Source organism: Neofelis nebulosa, chromosome 9 (assembly GCF_028018385.1).
Source record: "Neofelis nebulosa isolate mNeoNeb1 chromosome 9, mNeoNeb1.pri, whole genome shotgun sequence".
Taxonomy (NCBI): domain Eukaryota; kingdom Metazoa; phylum Chordata; class Mammalia; order Carnivora; family Felidae; genus Neofelis; species Neofelis nebulosa.
In genome coordinates, this window is record NC_080790.1 from 14,541,413 (window position 1) to 14,564,593 (window position 23,181).

The 23,181-nt window shown below is 39.7% G+C and overlaps 1 long non-coding RNA gene across 1 annotated transcript in view; it reads left to right on the top strand.

Moving 5' to 3' along the window:
- The first annotated feature begins 6,040 nt into the window (after positions 1–6,040).
- LOC131486165 (uncharacterized) overlaps positions 6,041–23,181 on the top strand; it is a 41,686-nt gene continuing 24,545 nt past the window's right edge. Inside the window, exon 1 of the long non-coding RNA XR_009249213.1 lies at positions 6,041–6,281. This is a non-coding gene — a long non-coding RNA (uncharacterized LOC131486165). The remainder of the gene's footprint in view (positions 6,282–23,181) is intronic.

A 23,181-nucleotide genomic window follows, 5' to 3' on the forward strand; every position in this document is an offset into this window, starting at 1 on the left:
AAACATTAAAAAAACATATCCAATGAACACTCGTGTTAGTCATGACTTCTCAGCAACATTTGATACAGTTAACTAACCCCCTTCTTTTAAAAAAAATTTTTTTAATGTTCATTTTTGAGAGATGGAGAAAGACAGAACATGAGCAGGGGAGGGGCAGAGAGAGAGGGAGACACAGAATCCAAAGCAGGCTCCAGTCTCTGAGCTGTCAGCACAGAGCCCGATGCTGGTTCAAACTCATGAACTGTGAGATCATGGCCTGAGCCAAATTCGGATGATTAGCTGACTTAGCCACCCAGGCGCCCCTAACTAACCCCTTCTTAAAATATTTTTCCTTGGCTTTCATGACATGATACTCTCCTCAGTTTCCTCTGGGTTTCCTCATTCTCCCTGTGTGAACCGATTCCTTTGTTCCTTCACTAAACTGTTCTTTTCCTCAGCTTATCATTTACACGGTCAACTACTTAATCACTTCCTAGACATTGATCATTCCTAAATGTCCATGTTCAAGCTATCTCTCCACCGTATGCTTCAGATCCATATTTTCAATTTTCTGATGATTGGAAACACTTTGTCATCCCACAAGCATGTTAAAGTTAATATGTTTCACTTGATACCGTTATTTTTACTCTTAAATTCACCTTTTCCTAGCTGTTCAACTCAGACAACGGTACTATCATAATCAGCTTCTTAAATTCATAATCTGCTGTCGTCCTTGATTATTCTTTCCCCATATCTGGTCAGACATAAAAACTAAATAAATTTCTAAATTAAAAAAATCAAATAAAACTGTTTACCTATCTAGAGCTAGATGATGATGATGATGATGATGATGATACAGGTATATAGATAGAGGCTATGATGTCCTCATGTATTTGCTCTTATTCTTTTTTTCTTTTTTTTTCAATATATGAAATTTATTGTCAAATTGGTTTCCATAAAACACCCAGTGCTCATCCCAAAAGGTGCCCTCCTCAATACCCATCACCCACCCTCCCCTTCCTCCCACCCCCCATCAACCCTCAGTTTGTTCTCAGTTTATTTGCTCTTATTCTTATGGTCCCAGGTTAGCCTATTATAATCACTCCCATTGATTTTTTTTATTTTAGTTTATTTTTAATTTACTTATTTTTTAATTGCCTTATTTACTTATTTATTTGTTTATTTTTATTTCAAGTTTCTATTTAAACTGCAGTTAGTTAACATACAGTGCAATATTGGTTTCAGGAGTAGAATTTAGTGATTCATCATTTATATACAATACTCAGTGCTCATCACAACAAGTGCCCTCCTTAATGCCCATCACCCATCTAGTCCATCCCCCCACCCACCTTCCCTCCAGCAACCCTCAGTTTGTTCTCTATAGTTAAGAGTCTCTTATGGTTTGCCTCTGCTTTCCCCCCCACCCCGCTCCTCTATGTTCATCTATTTTGTTTCTTAAGTTCCACATATGAGTGAAATCATATGGTATTTGTCTTTCTTTGACTGACTTGTTTTGTTTAGCATAATACACTACAGCTCCATCCATGTTGTTGCAAATGGTAAGATACCATTCTTTTTGATGGCTGAGCAATACCCCATTGTGTGTGGGTACACACACACCCCAACTTCTTTATCCATTCATCATTTGATGGCCATTTGGGCTCTTTCCATAAGTTGGTGATTGTTGATAATGCTTTTATAAACATCAAGGTGCATGTGTCCCTTCGAATCTATATTTTTGTATCCTTTGGGTAAATACCTAGTAGTGCAATTACTGAATCATAACAGTTCTATTTGTAACTTTTTGAGTAGCCTCCATAATGTTTTCCAGAGTGGCCGCACCAGTTTGCATTCCCACCAACAGTGTAAGAGGGTCCCCACAGATTGTTACCAGTAGTCTCTTAACTAACTGTTTTTTATGCCTCCTGTTTGGACCCCTCCAGTCATTCTTCTCATTGCAAGCAAAATGATGTTTAGGAAACAAAAGCTGATCATGTCATTCTCTTACTAACAGTTTTTCAGTTGATTTCCCATTGTCTTCAGACAATGAGGTACAGACTCCTTAACATATTTCAAAAGACCCTTCATTAATGTCATCTCTTGCTATCTCTCTCTGGTACACTGCTTAGCCATAGTGAAACATAGTCTTTTTTTCCTCTTCTCAATCTATTAAAGTACCTCTCACTGCTCATCTTAAGGCCTTCCCCTTGCTTAGACCATTCATTCTGCATTCTTTTGCCTTATTCTGAGTAAGGCTTAGGGAGCCCACCTCCTCCCTCCTCAGGGTGCCACAGTATAGCACCCTCCTTCACATTCCCACAGAACCCAGTTTTCTCAGAGTAGCACTTTGATTTTACTGTGTTGCATTTTTAAATGTTATTTTATCTATTCCCTACTAGATTATAAGTTGTTTTACTTTCATCTTTTAATCCCCAGAACTAGCAAATACCTTACCTAATAAATAATAAATATTTGTGGATGATCTTGTACTCTCAATACCATTGCCTACCTTATAATAACCTCCTTATTAATCTGGCTACTGACTGTTCCATCATTGCATAGAGTTCATCCTGATGTTCATGAAACCTTATCGGCAATCACTCACTGAATTGTATTATGCCTCAGACCCTGTAGCAGTCATCTATATGAAATCTCAATTGCTTTTCCTTAGGTATAAGGACCGCAGTGTCCTCCATGAAGTAGAGTGTCCAAGCATTCTATCACTACAGGGATTCCATAATCTAATTTTGAAAAAATAAAGTGTAGATATCGAAACTCCTGTAGATGAATGAAATCTCAGAGATAGAGCCTAGGATAGCTCAGAAAGGGCCATTTCCCACAAAGTTTCCAATAAAACATATTTTAATGACTCAGAAATAATCTTGAATTCTTTGTTTTAGGAAACCCGCCTTGTAGAGTGGCAGTTTCATAATTTCCACAGCTGTATGAGCTGCTAAGTGTTCATTGAATATACTTCCCATCTCCCACCGTGTTCTGGAGATTTGGAGATCTGAAGAGACAGGGGGAGAGGGATGTCTTCTCTGTCCTCAGGGAGAACCACATCTTCTTAGGGAGGCAACATACTTCTTCATTAATCAATGAAGGTATAAGGCAGCTAAAAGCATGGTACTTGCTTCATTTAAATACCTGGGTTTCCAGTTCTCTGGTAGGTGGACCAGAGGAGGTGTTATAAAAGGTTAGAGTATGATGAGAGGCCCCAAATTCAACGTGGAAAATCTTATGATCAGGGACCATAATGAGAGTAACAATTGGTCAGCAACCTATATATCATTACTGGCTTAGAAGCTGCATTTCTTGTCTTGTTTTATCCTCAGAGCAAGGCCTAACACTAATATAATTATTAGTATTGCTGTTTTGATGATAAGCAGCAGAGTACCTCTGCTTTCTTACTAAAATCCTGCTAGGGAAGTATCTATATGCCTGTAAATATTTCCTTCTGGGAATCTGAATTGATAAAAGCAATAAAATGGCTAAGTGAATTTTGTTCTTAAAACAACATGTATCTTCTTAGCATATGATACTGTTGTGTGAAAAGTACCCAGCACACTGCTTAGTACAGTGACTGGTACTCAAAACATGAAAGCCATTATGATTGTATTTATACTTGAAAATGAAATTTTTGTTACACGCACACTCTAAAGAATATTTTTCTATTATTTGATGTCAAGTACTGCTTTAGTGGCTCAGTTTCCTATAGAAGTTTATGATGACAGAGATCTTATTAGTATCAGAAGACTGATACATCTTTAAGAGGCTATTGTGGTTTCACATCTGCGTACATGTGTTGGAAAATGGATGCTATGTTTATGGATACTATGCCTGAAGAAGTTATCTGAACTTATATAACTCTATCTAGAGTGAGAGGGTTGGAATAGAAGATTGTTAAAGTCCCTTTCAGTCCTAAGAGTCTAAGAAATTTCCTTTCTACATTCAATCTTCATGAAATACAGAGGTTAAGAACATAATCCCCTTTATGCTACATATCACTCTTCAGTTTTAACATCAACCCAGAAGCATATAAATTTTCTTTAAATGGCAAACATTATGGCCAAAGCCTCATTTTAAGCTAAGACATGTATTGTTAATTTCACCTATAATTATTAGTTTAGAAAATTTGTTTGTTTGACAATTCAATAGCTAATAGTATTAAATGGGAAAAGACATGTATGGTTGAAAGTATACAAACAGAAACAGAAAATAAGCTTTTATATTAAAAAAAAATCACCTTAAGAAAAATACTTGTAAAAAACCCAAACCCATCAAAAATTATTCTGATTATTCAAAATAGTTTGACTTCACTATACAAAACAATTCAGTATTTGTGTGTGTGTGTGGGGGGGGTGAGTTAGAAAATGTTGGTAATTTGAAAGCCATTTTCAGAGAGTTTCTCAGACACCATGTTGCAGGCTTATACCTCTATACGTATATATGACCTTATGTTAAAACTCTAAAATTCTGAGCATCCAGTGGGAAAAAACTTCCTCTGGTCCAGTGGTATATTATAAACATGATTTTTGTCCATCCTTTTTTTCAAGGTATGCACAAATATTTAATTTTCAATGAGCTAATAATATATCCCTTATATTATTTCTTTTACCATGATATTACTTAAGTGTACTGTTTGGCATATTTATTATGTATTTTAAATTACTAACTATCACTACATATTGAAAAAGTCTGCAAGAAATCTCTGCTAGAGGAATGTGGAGAATTAAGGCCCTTTGCAATTGACTTGGCACTTTGTAGAGCCCCTCCTTCTTTCTTTCCTTTCTTACTATTTTTAGATAAGTCACTTGACTACATGCCTTCTGTGAAACCCTTGTTCATTCCATTTAACATATTTTAGTTTTGTGCCCTGAACTATGGTCATGTTTCTTTTTTGGTGTTAGGACCTAGCAAACCCAAAGAAACTTTCTGAACTTCTGGACCCTTGTGCGGCCCTCTGTTGGGAGGTAATTAGATCATTATGTAGTACACTAACAGATTGAGTGTTTTCATTCCCACACCAGCCCTCAGTCCCCACCTGTCAGCTGGGGAGAGACAATCTCATAAACCTGCCAATACTATGATTTAGCTGAATACATGTTTGTTAATAAATCTTTCATCATATTATAATCAAAGAGCTCTTTCAGTTTATGACCCACCTAATGAAGGATTTGGGGTGTCTGCTCATCAATTTGATGTTTGTAAAGACAAAGCTAACGGGTGTCATTAGCGTATATTTACCCCTTGGCTCAGGTGAAGAGTGGAGCAGGGAAGGTGGAAAAGGAAATGAGAGAAAATGTTAATTAAAAATAAACTCATGGTGTCAGCCACATACCTGTTACCTTGAAAAGTAATGTCTTATGAGAAAAATCGAATGTTTTGATGTCTTTTAAAGTCTACTGAGCCACTAGGATCTACAGCCATTCTTTATCAAATGCCTTTCTCAATGATTTCACTGCCACCATTATCATGCAAAGAATTTGATGTGGTTCTCTCCATAGGGGAGTGTAATTATTAATATGGTGTGAGCGAAGTCTAGGACTTGCTAAGGCTTGCAGCCATGCCAGGTACAATAATGAAAACTTGTACTGCCTTTTTTGATATCAATGCTTTGTGTTCAGATTTCAGTTTTACAGTTTCTTTGTGGTTAAAATTACAATAAATTGAAATATTCTCCTGGTTATCTTTCTTAAGGCATTTAGGGTAGATATAATGATTGTAGTCCTGGTATCTTTTAGGTAGAACACTGCATACTCTAACCTCCCCGCCCCCCACTGAAATATGCCAAAGGTTTTAATGACTGAAAAACAAACAGAACGGGATATATCATTTTCTAAAGCTATAAAGTAGTTTGTAACTTCTGCTGAAAACTCTTTAAAATTATACCCACCATCTGCATGATGAATTTCTCATGGTGTTCTCTGCCCTGTCAAAACTTCTCTCTGTGGCCCAGTTCTTAGCTGCCATTGACTGAGATCCAGACAAATAAATCTAGGGAGAGAGACAGTACACTGACCTTGGTTTCCTATGTGTTTCCTTCCAACTCTAGAGCAAGTTATATTTCAGCTCCACAATCAACAAATAGCTCTGAAAACCAAATAGGCCACGCTGTTGGAAGTCAGAGCAAACGAGGTCAAATAGAAGCCTCAACTGGCTGGATATAAAGTCTTCTCAACTCCTTTGTGGAAATTTCCAGGCTTCACATTCATTCATCAGGATATCCTCTTTGCACACAATTACCATTAAAATCTTTGGGCTGCTGCAGACTCCACCTGAAGATGACACAGCTGTACCAGGTTGGATGACCTTTTATGTCCTATCTGCATCCATTGCTTTCTCTATTTGCTTTCCTTTTGTGATATTTTCAGCACCAGGAAGTTTCACTCACCTTGACCATTGTTTTCACACATTTGGGCTACAGTCATGAGGTTGTTGTTTAATTTGAATCCAAAAAGATGGACAGGAAGGAAAACAGACAGTAGAGATATCATCCATTTCCTAACCAAATCATAACACTCTATTTTCATGACTTTGTCACACTGCAGAAAAATGCAGGGAATTCATTTGAAGAAGCATAAACAGCGAGACTGTGACATGCTCTCTTGTCTCCAGCATCTCTATACTAAACATAAAGACAGCTTGCTTGTAGAGGGGATTGTTAGCTTCTCTGATGACACACTCTCCTAATAAAGTCCAGATTTGGCTCAAATTTTATGTGTAATTTCCTACTGCTAAAATTATGAGTTCTTAAATAAAGATTACCATTTTTACAGGAATAAACCTGTGTGACTGATGTTTTAGCATTGCTAGTGGATCTTTAGCATGTGGATGTATTGGTTTTTCTTTGTTCTGTTTTTGACCCAAAGCTTTGGTGCTGGACAGATCGGGTTATAAATATTGGTTTGGCCACATGCAACACATGTAGCTTTGGACAAGATAATGAAATTTGCGAAGATGTGGTTTCTTCACTACTAAATTGGAGATGAGTGAACTTGAGTTGTTGTAATTATTAAATAAGAACAACCTACAGAGAATACTTAACACAATACACAAAAGCACATAGAAAGTATTCAAAGATAGTTGTGATTCTAATATTCTAATATGAGTGTTAGGATTTCTAGACTGTACATGTTCTGTAGATCACCGCAGTCTATGTGTAGTAAAATCTGCACTCCAGGCATCCATAGTTATTTTGTTGAAGTACTATATCAATAATGTTTTTATTATTTTGTGTTTCCTTTATATTTCCTACAGTTTTTTCTTAACAAAAGGACTATCTCAGGAGCATTACATGAAACACAATATGTCAGTTTCAGCATTTACTAAAAGGATTTCTAGTTTATTACTTTCAAAAATATTTATTTTCCAGTTTTGATTTCTTTATGGAAATGCATATTTCAGCAATTTTCAAGAGAATCTCTAAACTCTGAGCTTCTTCTTTTGAAATTTGGTTTTGCTTATAAATGAATGAATAAAAGTAGCAACTCCCAAGTAGATACCAATATTTGACATATTGTATTAAACTACAATGTTCAAAAATTAAATTTAAGGTAAGTACAAGTTGTGGTCCGAGAGTGATAAATAATCTTCTGTATCATGTAATAATTCCATTTTCTTTAATTAATTATTACTTCCTGTTTGCCAAATGTTGATTTTATATTTCCATCATTCTTCCTACATGTATTCAGTGGAACTCTAAAAAATGTCCATTTCCTCTATTTATCTGCCTATTTATTTATCTAAGCATGGAGTCCTGAGTATTTATTTTATCCTACAGGTTATACTCTATTACTATCATTATTTACTTCATTGTTCAAATTATCCAGATTGGCTATTGTGAGCTCCTTTAAGTTGACTACTATGACCTTTTGACATGACCTTATTTATTTTTGAGCATTTACTTAATTTCTGGCACCACCGGATCTTCCAGGCTCTTCATGTACATTCCCTGATCCAGACCTAAAAGTATTCATTTCTCTGACTCTCTGTTTCTTGCATTTATTAATAGAATTTAGAAATCAAGGTCTGGGTACTGGATGTCCACTGGCCCTGGGGTACCATTGCTTCTAGAGCCTCCCAGCATTAAGAGCCAGGAAATACATGTATGTATATGAGCACACACATACCTACACAGGTATATTTATTTCTATATAGCAGCTATGAGTTCATGCTCATACCTTTGATTCTAATCCAATACCATGAGGCTTATTTTATATTTCTTTGTGTGTAGCATCTTTAACAGTGAGAAACCTGGCTCTCAATTTCCTTAATATATTCATTTATTTTTTTTAATATTTTTAAATGTTTATTTATTTATTTTGAAAGAGAGAGAGAGAGAGAGAGAGCAGGGGAGGGGCAGAGAGAGAGAGAGAGACAGAGAATCCCAAGCAGGCTCCACACTGTCAGTGTAGAGCCTGACACAGGACTCAAACTCACAAACCCTGAGATCATGACTTGACTGAAACAAAGAGTTGGATGTTTAACCAACTGAGCCACCCAGGCGCCCCTATTTTTTAATAATTGTGTACACAAAAAGTAGCTTTAGAATTGTTAACCTACAGCCCTGTAGAAAAATAGTACATTTGCAAACAAGTTTTGCCCCTTATTTAGCCGTATATCATACAATCAAAGTAATGCTTTCCAGTGCATGTTATTTCCTTCCTCATAGTCTTCTCTGTGATTATTTTATTTCTTTATAATATAGGTAGGTCTGTTTGCAATTGTTTTGGATCTACTTTGAATCCCCCCCCATCTCTCTCTCTCTCTCTCTCTCTCTCTCTCTCTCTCACACACACACACACACACACACACACACACACACCTTGGATGATAGTAATTATTTACTTATTTTGGGGGTAGGTCAAACATTGCAGTGGTTTTAACAGTCCAAACCATACAGATGATAAGCTCAGGCAAGTATAACTTCCTCCTCATCCCTACTACTCCTTTCCCATTCTGCAATTCTTTCTACCTCCTTTCTATCCACCCTCTACAGGTAATTAACCTCACTAGTTTCTGGTTGAACTTTCCTGTATTTCCTTTTGCACAAATTAGCAAATGTGTGTATATTCCATTATGTCCTTTTCTTCCCTACTTGAAAAATGGCATGTTATAAATATCATTTGCAATTGCCCCTTTCCTTTAAAAAAAACTTTTTAAAGTGTTTCTTTATTTTGAGAGAGAGAGAGAGAGAGAGAGAGAGAGAGAGAGAACACCAAGCAGGGGAGGGGCAGAGAGAGGGAGAAAGAGAGAATCCCAAGCAGGTTCAGCACTGTCAGTGCAGAGCCCAACATGAGGCTTGAACTCATGAACTATGAAATCATGACCTGAGCCAAAATCAAGAGTTGGATGCTTAACGCACTGAGCCACCGAGGTGCCTCGTGATTTCCCCTTTCTTATCAACAATACATTGTGAAAACCACGCCATATCATTTCACAGACATCTTCCCCAATTTTTCTTGCAGTTGCATGAGACTCCATTCTGTGCTGTGCCATGGATTATCCAACCAGTCTCCCATGTATGAGTTCATAGGCTGATTTCAATATTTTGCAATTATGTATAGTGTTGCTAGGAATAAACTTGTGTGTATATCTTTAAATCACAATTAAACTGATCCATAAGTTTCAAGGACAGTAAAAAAGAACATTTTTAGCCATCAGAGAGCACATTGCTAACATGATGCGCTATTATTCCCTCAACATATTCCTATAACTATACTCAAGTTTCATCAACTGGCCAAATTCATTCCTGTCAGAAAAGGGTTCTGTCCAGAACTGCACATTGATTTTAGTTTTCTTCAATATGTTCTTCAACCTTTCCTTGACCATCATGACTTTGATAGTTTCAAAGACTACAAGTCAGTTATTTTGAAGAATGACTTTGAGTTTGGGTTTGAGTAGATTCAGACCATGCATTTTTGGCACAAATGTTACAGAAGTGACACTTCAATCTTCTATTTGTATCCTATCAGGTGGCGAGAATTAAAATGTGTAACATCTGATGATATTGGTTTTGATCACTTGTTAAAAGTTTACCTGCCAGATTTCTTCTTCCTTTATTCCTTTACCTGCGTAACCCTGGCTAAAGGGTTAAATCCAGATAATAGTTTAGGAATTCCACTGCAAGATTTAAGAAAGTTCTGTTTAATGGGGAAATTCTAAGCACACTGATGCCACTTTTAGAACTTTTTTATTTTGGAAAAATTTAGATTTATGGCAGGGATTCTATAGTTGTTTTCTTTTGAGGATATGCCTTTATATTAATGGGGGATATTTTTCTGTAGCTTTCTTCTCTTACAATGTCTTCATTTCACTTTCAGAGTAGGATAATCCTGGCCTCATAAAATGATTTGGAAAATATTCTTTCTGCTTTTATATCGTGGAAGAAGTTGTGTAGAATGGCTGTTTTTTCTTCCTTAAATGTTTAGTAGATTTGGCAGTTGAACTCTCTGTGCTTACCTTGGTGAATGTTTTATCTTCTCTAGAAAAGAATATATATTTGACTGTTTTTGAGTGCTACTGTTTTTGCTTTGGTTACAGTCGGTGTACCACATTCTTCACATTCCTCTAGAGATGCTTTGTGCTAGGGTGGCATATGGTTGGTTAACCAGAGCAACATCTATGATTCAAGTCTTAGGTCCTCCATACCTACTCAGAGAGTAGTCTCTTTGCAAACTCTTGTTCCTCATCTGTCCCTCTCTAGCAGTGTTCTCTCATTACTTGTTCTTCTAAACTTTGTAGCTTGCTAGTAGTAGTGGTGGAGTGTGGTCTCTGTTTTTCCAGTTAAAGCTTGGGCTTGCATGTCCTTGTGTCCTAGCAAGGTGGCCTTTTGTTCTCCACTCCTCCCCTGGCTAAATTGTGGGCTCAGCATCTAACTCTGTTCTCTTCCCAGGACTAGGATTTTCTCCCACTCTTCCCTTTCCCCAGCTTCAGTGTATGTTAACCTGTGCCCTAAGGCCAGTGGTGTCGCCCTTCTCCCTCAGTGTTCCATGGTGCAGGTATAAGGGAAAGATCCAACAGAGGTTCTTGTCCCTCTTACACAGCTACCATTTCTCTCATTTAGATCTGTACCATGATAGGTCCTCGTGATCCAGGTGTGGACATCCTGTGGGTTCATGGAGAACAAGTATGATAGATATTGTGACCTCCTCTAATTTCTGTGACCCCACCCTCTCAGAGGTGGTCTCTGTCCCACTAGCTCCGCCTTAGCCTTTACCAATTTGTTAGCTATTGTAGATGAATTGTGTTTGTTGATGTCTGGTTCTGCCTATCCCAGGTGAGTACATGTTTATATCTTCCCTTTCCTTTCAGTCACTCTCCCTCCTTAGATTCTGAGCCAGGTCTCTGTAACCTCCATCATCTGGTGGATTTGAAAAATGCTGTAAACCTGAACTTAGTCTGACTCTTTTTCATTATTAGTGTGGGAACGCTGCTTTTCTTTTTCCAGCTCCTTATACCCTGGAGCTGAGGCTGGAGACAATCCACTGACACTGTTTTCTTTTTTTCTTTGTTTGTTTTTGGTTTTTGGTTTTTTTTAAGATTAATTCCTCACTGTTGTTTATTTCTCTATTTATCCATTCATTTGTTCACTTACTAAGCAACTACCATTTGGATTCTGGGCAAATAAGTAGAATAACATCCTGTTCTCATGAACTTCACTATCTGATAGGGAAAAGAAACAACCAGACAAAAGAGCAAGTAGTCATCTTAGAAGGAGATCCAAGGTGTGTGTAATGCAGGGCCCAAGGGAACAGAGCCCACTGATGTTTGAGTTTTGTTCTTTATTTTTAAGTTTATTTATTTTGAAAGAGAGAAAGAACATGATCAGGGGAGGAACAGAGAGAATTAACAGGTGAAAAATTATGTCTTTATTTACACTATTGAATTTTTTCATATGCCTTTCAGAAGAAAATGGAAAATAATGCCTGTTCCAAAGTTAGCTAACATTAAACCCAATAGGCATAAAGACACAATTTACACAGAATTCTTTTTTCACATAAATTTTAGAATAAGGTTGTCTATATCTACAAAAAGCCTTACAGGATTTTGATAAGGATTGGTTTAAACCTATGAACAAATTTGGGAAGAATTGACATCTTTACTGTGTTGAGACTTCCCATCCATGAACATAGTATGTATGTCTCTTCATTTATGTAGGATTTCTTTGATTTCTTTCTTGAGAATTTAGTATCGCAGCATGGAGATCCTATATAAGATTAATCTATAAGTATTTCATTTTTTTGGAATAATTGTAAATGGCATTATGTTTTTTGGTTTTATTTCTTTTTGTTTTGATTTTACCTTTTAAACTCCTTCATCCATTTCTCCCACCCCTCAGGGATAGTGCTTTTGAATTATAGAGTATATATTTCTATAAAGGATAGCTTTGGTTGAAGCAAATCAAATACTGCTGTAACGTATCAGTCTATCATATCTCCTTCTTCATTTTTCCTTGCTCTAAGTCTAAATGCTCTAGAGATTACCATTATTCCATTCAGTCTCAAGTGCATAGAAATATTTTTTCCTTGCCATTAACTAGCTGTGTAACTGTTTTTTTCACCTGTCCCTTGGTGTCTCCATCCATCAATTGAGGTAATGCTCCTTTCTTTGACTCCTTCACAAGAATGGAGTGAGGTTATTGTGAAAGGGAGGACAAGGGCATGACGTAAAAACAAAAAGCACTCTTAAAATGTAACATGAATAGACTTCATTCCTACCAAGAAATATTTTCTGAATTCCTAGATTGGCTGAATGTCCCTTCTCTGTGCTCTCACAATACTCTTGCTTACATCTGTTTTATCACTTAGGATATTTTATTGAAATTATCTATTCATGTATATATTTCTACCAGTAGAGAATGAACTCCTTAATCCAAGAGGCATGGGGTATTTAACTTCATAGTTCCTGTCCATATCTGTTTTGCTGCGCTGAAGTTCATCAGTAGAAAAATCTCAGTTTCTTAGGGTTTTCTCTTGGCCTGGACAAACTTTTATTATATATGAGCATCCCTCTCATCAGGCTCTGTGGTCAGGCTCCATGATGCCGCCTGTTTCCATGAAGACATCCACCATAAAATCTGCTTAGGTAGGGAAACCCCTACCTCTCCTCCCAAATGACCCCAGAATTTCTGAAACTCCTTAATAGCAAACCTTCATCTCATGAAAAGAAATTGGATGAAATTCAGATAGAACCATAAAATGTCAGAGTTTTAAGGGCCTTTAGAGACTACTAGTAAATTTTATTATAAAAGAAGTTGTTTCCAGGAGGAAGAGGAAGGCTGTGGGAGAAGTAGAAAAGATACTTTGATGAGGGCAGGGCATAAAAGGGGAGAATAGAGTCTCCACATCTTTCAGTTTTTCTCCATATTGCCAAAAGCCAAACTTTGTCCCTTCCATCCTTTAAGTTTAAGAATACCCAACCTCAGGAATGGTATATCCAGGCCCTTTGAGGATAAATAGAGGTCAGTAAGAGGACACTTCTTCAAAAGATGACCCCTAGGACTCCATGTGCCTATGCATTATAAACTGAGTACTTGTTTGCATGCTATCAACCTGATTTGACTTACATCAGGTCAAGGATGTAACTGTGTTTTGTAAATAATGAGGAGCTGTTTTAGTGTGAGAGATAGCATTAGTGATGGTGACCCTGAGAGAACAGGTGGGCCTCTCCTTTTCTTCTTGAGGGTCACTCCATAAGGCACTGCTAGTGCATCAGAACATAGTTGGCTGGGATACTTGAGACACAGATCTGGGTAGTCCACTTTTGGGCCTGGATAAACCTTCTATGCCTCAGAATTCAATGTGTAGCTCCAGCAGGGCCATGGTAGGCCTGTCCTCACTCCTACAATCAGTGACAGGGAAGGGGCACACCCCAGGGGTCACAGCAGAATGCTACAGGGCCCCCAAGTGCTTGGCAGAATGCCCAGCATACATTTCTTTTAACCAGAGAAAGAAGACAGATCTTTGTGGGAACAGGATTCAGAAACTTGGGAATACATTGGAATTGAGCCAAATGTTGAATCCTGAAAGAAAAAGAGAAACTCCAGGCATTGGACCAATGTCCCTGGTTGGAACAATTGAGTTACATATATACATGCATGTCTATATATACTCACATGTGTTTATGTATATATGCATATATTTATTTCATATTTCATAATTTGTAATGTTCAGACATATAACAGTTACACTCCAGGAGGTGGATTTAAACAAGGTCTTCAAGAATCTGAAGCTTTTGTGCAGTGAGTTTTAAACTCTGTCCTTGGAAATCTAAACCGGAAGAGACCTTAGAAATCAATCCTGGCCCTTCCACTCCTGTTTCGTAGATGAGGAAAAAAATAAGGCCTGGGGAAATGTGGCAATGTGCTCAAAATCACATGGGTAGAACTACTGGGAGTTTTTCTAAATTCAGGGCAGAGACAGCCTGATCCCTTTACACTGCAAAGTGTGGGGCCCTCTGGATCACGTGACTGAGGGTCCTGGTAGACCTAGTCCTATACTGTGCGTAAGGGCTTTTTCACTTATGACGCTTAAATAGTTGCCTCTATTTAAGCCTCCCTCCACTTTTCTCTGGATGGAACTTATTTTCTGCATATTTCAGAGGAAGAAGCTGTGGTCTGGAGAGGTTAAGTGACTTGTCCATGGTCACATGTCTAAGAAATGGAGGAGACTGGCTCAATCCAGAGACCATCTGCCTGAGTCCATTACAGCTTCTCAAAGGGAAAGGATAGAAATAAGGTGGTTAGGAAACCACGAGTGCTCTTGTTTAGGATCCTTTCCAGAGCCTCACCACAATCCTCTGGGATCCAGCCACACTGGACTAGGCAGCATTGTACAGATATCACCTGTACCCCCTGTACTTGTGTGGTTGTGGTTCCCTCTTCTTGGAATCTCTTTTTTTTCCCATTCACCTGTACCAGCTGGCAGACTCCTGAGTTAAGACTTCCCAAACACTTTCCTTGCCATGCCTGCTGTCTTAGTTAGTTCAGGCTGCATTCTGGAGTGTGGAAACCCAAGATCAGGGCACTTGTATGGTCACATAAAGGTCCTCTTCCAGGTTGAAGACAGCCAACTTCTTGTTGTGTCCTCACGTGGTGAAAAGGGTCCAGATCTCTCTAGAGTCTCTTTTATAAGGATACTAATCCCATTTAAGAGAGCTCTGCCTACATGATTTAATCACCAGATTCCACTTCCTACTACCATCACCTTAAAGGATTTTAACACCTAAATTTTGAGAAGCATAAACATTCAAATGATAGCACTCTTTTTTCTTGAAAGAACAATTGCTTCTACCTTTAGGATTATTTTAGTGGGTAGTTTGTACCTCTGTTTCAGCAGATATAAGTCAGACTGTGCTTGGATCATCTGTTCTTGACTAAGAAATAGTATGCAATGTTCATGCATGCTTTGCTTAAGATCTGGCCCACCAAAGTATTCAATACATACTTGATGAGCAGATATAATATGAATATTAGTCCAGGAATATTGGCTCTTTGAACTCTATGAGACCCTACTGCACACAGAGAATGTTTCCAGAATGTTCCATCACAGGCCTTACCTAAGACTTCTTTCTTATTACATTGTCCTCAGCAAGTTATACCTGTCTTTCCAGAACACTGCTCTCCTGGTCCTTAGTCACTCTATCCCCCACTGACTAGGCTGACTGGGAATATCAGAAGGGAAAATATTTTGATCCAAAAATGTTTCAAGCATATGGGAGAGAAAAATGTTTCAAGAGGAGAAGTCAAGAAGGGGTAACTGGTATCTTGAGAGCTCATATAAGTGTCCCTTCATGGCTAGACTGAGACTAACCCTCATGTATGTGGCAAAGTGTCTAAATGGATAGAAAATCATGACGTGGGGCTATTTTTGTTGTTTCTTGACACCATATTCACACATGAAGCTATAAATCTGACAACATGTAGCACTGTCCTTAGAGTGAAAGCTCAGGGCTGGGGGTGGAGAGAGCTTTCTTTCAGCTCCACTTAACTGCCCTTTGATCTCAGAGTGGAGATTCAGCTCTCAGGGAGAGAGTGCACAGGTGGCAAGATATAAACAAAACAACATTCTGGGGCCTTTGTCAGGCCTTCTGAAAACAAAGTGGAAACATGGTTGGCTCCTGGGCTGACCGGACCTTAAATAATGAGTCTGACACATAACTGAGCAGCTCACACCTTCACCCCTTCACGGGGGTCTGTGGCGGTTGGACGATGAGCCCTCGGCAAGCAGACGGGGTGGGCAGTCCATAGGTTCCTGCTGTAATTCTCTTGAATAATCTTTCAGTGGAATCACTATTATTCTTCCATACAAGACTTTGGTAACTAAAGAGGAATGTGCATCTCTACCCTGGCTTTTCCACTGTGCATTTCCTGTCTATTCTCCTGCTCTGGGGTGGGTACCCCGGGATAGCTGTGGGTAGGGGTTAAGAAAGAAAGAGTGGTCGATTTATGGTCTCTTTCAGGAGGAGGCAAGGGCACAAGGAGGAGATGGGTTTGGACACTTTTGAAATCTCTCTCCATTTTGTCATTAAGGAAGGACTGAGGCCTATGCTGTTTCTTGACAACCTGTGCTGCCCCAGGCTCCATGCCCAGGTGCTTTCCTGGAGCCTCTGCCTGGGCTCCCAGGGCCTGGCAGCTGCAGTCAGGCATTGGTTCAGCTGGGGCCAAGTGGTCAGAGGCAGATCAGGGGCTTGCCTCATTCACTTCCGGACCAGAAGCTTTTCACTGACTTGGGTACCCACTCAACTCCTTGCTCCTGGCCTATCCCATGTTTCTCATGAATTCCTTCAGAACAAGAAACAGCATTTGTGTATTTTGAAAAGTCAAAGGCCAGTGTTAAATGTTCCTATGCTCTGAGAGAAAGCACATTGCCTTACCCATCATTGTACAGGGGATGAAACCCCAGCTCTGCCGTGTGTTCATGACTCCAACCAGGCCTGTTGGGTGCCAGGCTCTCCTCTCCGCCTCTGCCCTGAGAAGCCCCTGAGAACCAGCAGTGGGGCTCAGCTGCAGTTAATTTTCATTTGCTGTTTGTATATAAATGCTTTTAGTACTTAAACTAAATTCAGATCAATTAAACTAATGTTGTTTGACATAATATTCCTTGTTCCAAAATCAATATCCCTTCATTTGACAGCCTTATTCTTGAATTCAGGATGTTTATTGTTCTTAAAGCTTACCTATAGACCTGGTTTTTGTCTTTAATGATATAAAACAGCTCTTCCTTGCATACTGTACTCCAGCGTGTAATGGGGTTCGAATTTCTCTGGTAAATATCTTTAATTGTACCATCATGCCTTCTAATCTCAGCAGCACATGACTGTTCTCTCTCTGTCTCCATTTGTCTCCTTAGTTTTAAATACATTCTTTTAACAGTGTCTGTTTAGAAGGAGCTGGGGTGAATGGAGGAGCCAGACGAGGATTTCGGAGCCAGTGCTCCCTCTTTGCAGAGAGCTGAGCCAACTGAGGAGAAGCCCCCGGCCTTTCAGATACTCTAGGCTATTTGACTGTGGCCACTTATCCTTTGCCAGCCCCCCATCTTCCCTTCTGCTCCCACCCCATCATCATAAAATAACATGCAGCTACTAAAACGTGCCACATTTTCTCATGTGGTCTTTCCCCCTTTGCCCTGCGGGTCTTCTTCACCCTGCCTTTGGCTCTTATAAATCTTGTTGTGTTTTCCCTGGCCTTTGTCCAGAGACAGGCCTCACTCAGCTCTGGGGAGAGCAGGCTGGGGGTCATTTATCACTTGAACAGTGGGAATGGGGGACGCAACAGTAGTTTTTTTGTTGTTTTTTTTTTGCCATCACTATGGCAAAGGTCTGTGCACACTCACCTAATTGGAAGAATCTGGCCCGTGTTTCTGTAATTGCTCTACCTTGATAACTTTGCCCAGGTCAGACTTGCCTGCTTCGTGACAGAGAGAAGGATCTACTGAGAGTAAGGACCCTCGGTGATAAAACAGGAATGGTTTGCAATGTTTTTCTTTATTTCCAGGCAAATGTTTTCTTTAAAGTAATAGTCATTGAAATGATGTAAGTTGGCATTTGTGAGAGCTTTAATCAGCCCCTGAAATACACCCGACTTTGCTCTATGACCAGCCTTCAGACAGGATGAAGCCTCATGAAACCTGAGCTGGGCTTGCTGTCTCAGCCTTCTTACTGAAAAGGATCCTGCAGCAAAATGTGCCCAGACCCTGGGAAGGGAGCAGCTCTGCCTCGGCCCCAGCGTGCAGACGTGCACACACAGGCACACACAATCACATGACCAACACACGTGTGCATGCACACAGATGCACACACATGCAAACAGTGTGCACATGCATACAAATGCCTGCACACAAGCAATGCATGTGTGTGTACAAATAGCACACGTACACAACACATAACACAAGCGCACATACACGTACATATGCTTATTTTTTTCCTATATTATTCTTCAGAGGAGTGTAGACTGAGATCATAGAGACTTGATTGAACTCAAGAGTTCTTCAAATATTGCTGAAGCTGGAGGAAGGTAAATTGGGGGGAATAGGGGCGCTGGGTGGCTCAGTCGGTTAAGTGTCCGACTTCGGCTCAGGTCATGATTTCGCGGTCCGTGGGTTCGAGCCCCGCGTCGGGCTCTGTGCTGACAGCTCAGAGCCTGGAGCCTGTTTCAGATTCTATGTCTCCCTCTTTCTCTGACCCTCCCTGTTCATGCTCTCTCTCTGTCTCAAAAATAAATGAATGTTAAAAAAAAATTGGGGGGAATAAATGGTCTGTGCTACCATACTTCATTTTCTGTGAATATTGGACACAGCTTAACTTTTGTTCTATATGAAAAGGATGACCTCATCCTCTCAGGGATCAATTGTCCTCTCTATTCTCTACTGTCTTGTTTTCCTCTGCTCCCAAATTGGTTCTTTCTCCTTTTTTCCCCCTTCTCTTTCTCTCATCCTGCCCCTCTCCTCTGCTTGCTCATAGTATCCCCTCTGGAATAATATCATGGAAGGCCTGAACTTGGCTATAGTGAATGTTTTGTAATTTTAAATTGCATCAAACAGCGTTGGCTGACACAACTTGCAGAAGAGAGCTTTCCTGCAGTCCCTCTCTGCAGTGAGCCATGTTTCTTCCCATGAGATGCCTTCAATCATTGCTTTGACCACACCTGGCTGCATTTCACTTCCATTTCTCCTGATTCCTAGTGCTTCCAGCTGATGGCTCTGTCCCTCTGCTGAGTCCTGTTCCTGTGAGGATTTAGTCCAGCTGGGAGAAAAGGCAATGCCCTGCTGCTCCTTGGAGAGAAGTTTCTGAAGGACTGTCAGACTCTCATTTGGCTCCACCCTGGCAAAGCTTTCAGCAGAGGCCAAGGATGAAGGCCCTGAATCAGTCAGGAAAGGCACTGAGGGCCCAGAGCTCTTACTGTGATGTCCTAGAAAGGATCAGAAAGAGGAAAGCCTGTGAGAGTTTTCTCTGGAAATGTCCCTCACCCACCACCCCAGGAAGGAGAGCAATGGCTGCATCCTTGGCACATCACAAATGCTCATTGATAACATCTATGTGACTCAACACTGGACATCAGCAATTTACAGGTAGTTTCTTTTTTATTGTTATTTAGACTCCACCATTTCCATGTGAGGTGGGAAGAGCTGGAATTATCATTCCCGTTTCACAAATGAAGAAAATGCGGCCCCAAGTGGTGACCTGGACAAGGTCACTTAGCTAGGACAAAGGGGTGCTAAGATAGGAGTCTAGGCTTCCAGTGCCTGCCCCACAGCTTACTGCAGGGCACTATGCTGTACCTCTTCTCAAAGGAACACCCCTGTGCCTGGTCTTTGCCATTCTGTTTGCTGCCCTTGGCCTAAAATACTTGAAATGGGCTTACATCTCAGAGGGCTTAACCTGTTCAGCACCAGACCTTCCCCGAGTGCTGACCAGAAGCCATTCAAGTGGCCACATGAAGAATAGTGCTTCAGTGAACAGCTGTAGCAGCTGTGTGGAAGGGAAGCCTGCAGGTCCCCAGACAGCAGATAGGGCCCCACCATGTGGTTCTTGCTTCCCAGTCAATGTACTACTTGATTTATTTTTGGTTTTAAGGCCAGTCAGTTCTGCATGGTCCTCTCAGAATCCCTGGTTTCGTTGGGTGGGGGAAGGTGATGCAACTCCTACTCACCCAACATATGCTGCGTGGAGATAAAATTAAGTGACATAGCACATACAAGGTGGCCTACACACAAGCACGGGAGACTCTTGATAAATGGAAGATTGTGTCCTTTCTAGGAGATTTGAGACCGATTCCAAAAGACAAGGTGGCAGACTAGAGAACTGGAAGGTTGAGGTGTCCAACTCTGGTTTAGGTAATCATTTTAGCCCAGAGTCACTTTATCTGGCTATTTCTAAGAATAGGCTGGATAGTTTACAGACTCTCAGAAGGACCAAAGCTTGAAAAAGGTGTAATTCTTAAAAAAAATGCCTTTTGGCAATTTTGGCTATAGTATGCCAAGGGGACACTTGGTTTATCCCATTTCTGTTTGAGGAAAAATAATGTTCCCATATGGTATAGTGAATTTAGGGGAAAATATAGAGACATTAACAAATTGAAAATGTCTAAGAGAGTCTTTTAAATATTTAAAGACAAGAGGTAAAAGCAATGTATTCGACATTAATTTGAATACAACTTACAGAGCAGTTGTTAATCTATTATTGCATTCTTACCACAGACCAGTAATATAGCGGTATTTTCATTCCCACTTTGTGTGTGTTAAAATCTGAGATTCAGGAAAATAAAGTGACTTGTCCAAGGCACATTGTAGCTGACAGTTTGGGACCCAGCTGTCTCAGATCCTGTCTTCTCCTGCTCTCACATAAACAACACTGAACACACAGTATTGATAAAGAGAGATGATGAAAATCCTTATAAGCCAACATCAAGCCCCCATGGATTTTCAGTGAGATTGACATTAGGATTGCTTAAAAATGAGGCTTAATTGAATATAATCCCGGGCCCAGGCTTTGGTTACACACTCAATAATTCACCATCTACCTTCGTTTTGTGTAGGTCTTAGCATATATAGAGGCTTCTAAACAAACGTAGTGTATGAACTTTAATAAGCAGGAAGATCTTAGTAAAGGAACCAAAAGTGGTAGGTGGGGGAGATAGGGAGAAGGGAGTAGGCAATGAAACAGAAAATTTAATAAATAAAGAGAAAGAGTGCAAATGGAATATTCTCTTAGGAATTTCCATTAAGGGCATGGTGTCTTCCCTAGTAGCCCAAGATTGCAAAATTCAAGGCCAAGTGGGCCTTTCTTTTGCATCTGTGGACCATCCTCAATCCCACTCAACGTTCCCCTTTCAATAGCTTCTCAAAGCACACTTTGCCTCTAGTACTGGTCTCCTTTAATTATCAAGCCCACGTATTATTAAGAGAAATGCATGCCATATGTTTCTGATTCATTTAGACTTAAATCCTCAGCTCGCTGTTAGCTAAGAAAAAGGCAATATTCAGGAACTCATCTTAACAAGCAATGTTAGCAAGAACGCTCTTAAGAAACAAGTTTTGATTTTGCTGGGAAAAGTGAGAGAGTATGAACCCCAAGCGGTTTGGGTAGGATTTGGAACGCAACCACCGTCAACTGCAAAGTGAGGAGTGTATTGTGAGAAGCACGCCTTCCCCAGTCGCGACTGAGGATCAATCTTTGTCAAACTGGAGTTAAGTTAGGTCTCCAGGGAGCAAGGGGAAGTAGTAATTTAGGAGAAAAAGAGCTGTTACCTAGGGCTGCTGTTTACCTTACAGTAAATATGGGGGGATCGTGGTTAATAAAATAGTTTTATATTTTTTCCTTTCAGAAAAGAGCCATAATGTATGAAATATATTGGTATTCAGGCTTTAAAACAAAACAATAGACTTTGTGATTTAATTAACAAAAGAAGAAGAAACACTGCTTCCCCTTTTCATTGTTTGCAAACATATACCATCTAATTATTAATTGGGTCTAATTTTTTTTTAAAGAGTATTCATCTTTACTGTGAACTTTTCCCCCCTTGGGCTCATTATGTTAAACGTTGCATTTAACCTACACTTTACAGGGAAAAAAAGTAATATTTCTGTTGGTTTAAATTGTCAGATTGACTCACATAATGGAGGACGGGCTAACTGAAGTGGGGGAAAGTATTTCAGTAAAAACAAACATCCCCAGGAAGGGATTAGCTCCAGCCTATTCCCAGCAACAAACCTGTGTTGCACTGATGCCTTTTGGCCTCTCCCAGGGGGAAAGTGTGGGGACAGGGCACGTGGAAAAGAGGTTGCCTTGCTGGCAGCTACCATCGTGAAGCTGTTCTTTCTGTCTTCTAATCTGATATCACTCGCATTAGAGAAACCCTGGGCAAGATGGCAAGGAACAAAGCAGCTTTTCTTTCATTTCATTATGCTGCCTCCAAATCTACCGTTTTCTATACTTTTTTTCAAAACATGCTGCCTCACCGTGTATCTTTTCTCCTGAGTGACGATGCAAGTCAGATTCTCCCTATGGAATAAAATTTAGTGACTTCTCTCCAGAACGTTAGATCTTAGACGTTACGAGCAATTGGCGTGTGGTCAGAGCTCACTAATAGTAGCTGAATATTGTTGAGAGAATCCCTGGTGATGGAAAGAATGGTGAGAAGCAGGGTCGTCACGCAGTAGGTAGTAGCGTATACTTAATAATTAGGTAGTTGGGTTCAAATCCTGGTTGCGCCACTGATTAGTCATTAGGTTAGGTCCCAGGCCATTTGTAAAGTAGGTATAAGAATGGCTATGTCAAATTGTGTAGAATTAATGAATTTATGTATACGTCAGTCCAGATACATGGCAGGCATTGAACAGAGAGTTGTCTGCTTATTTGGAGCATTATTTAGCTCTGTACATAGCCATGAGACAGCTTGGGTTAAAATCCTATTTAACTGCTAATTAGATAAGTCATTTAATCTTTGGAACCTTTAATTTCTCTCTGGTAAAACAGAGATATGATACATGCTCAAAGGGTTGTTGAAGTATCAACTAAGTTTTTGTTTAAGTGTGTGTGATGATGGGTAAGACTATTGACCTCAGCCTTGTTTCTGAAAATATTCCTCAAGTATTCTTCATCTTGAAAGTATCTTCTTCAAGCAAGTTCAAAGCTTTTGGTTTATGAGATGGCATCAGTGACTGTATCTTCAGGGAAGATGAAGAAAAGGTCACCATTTAC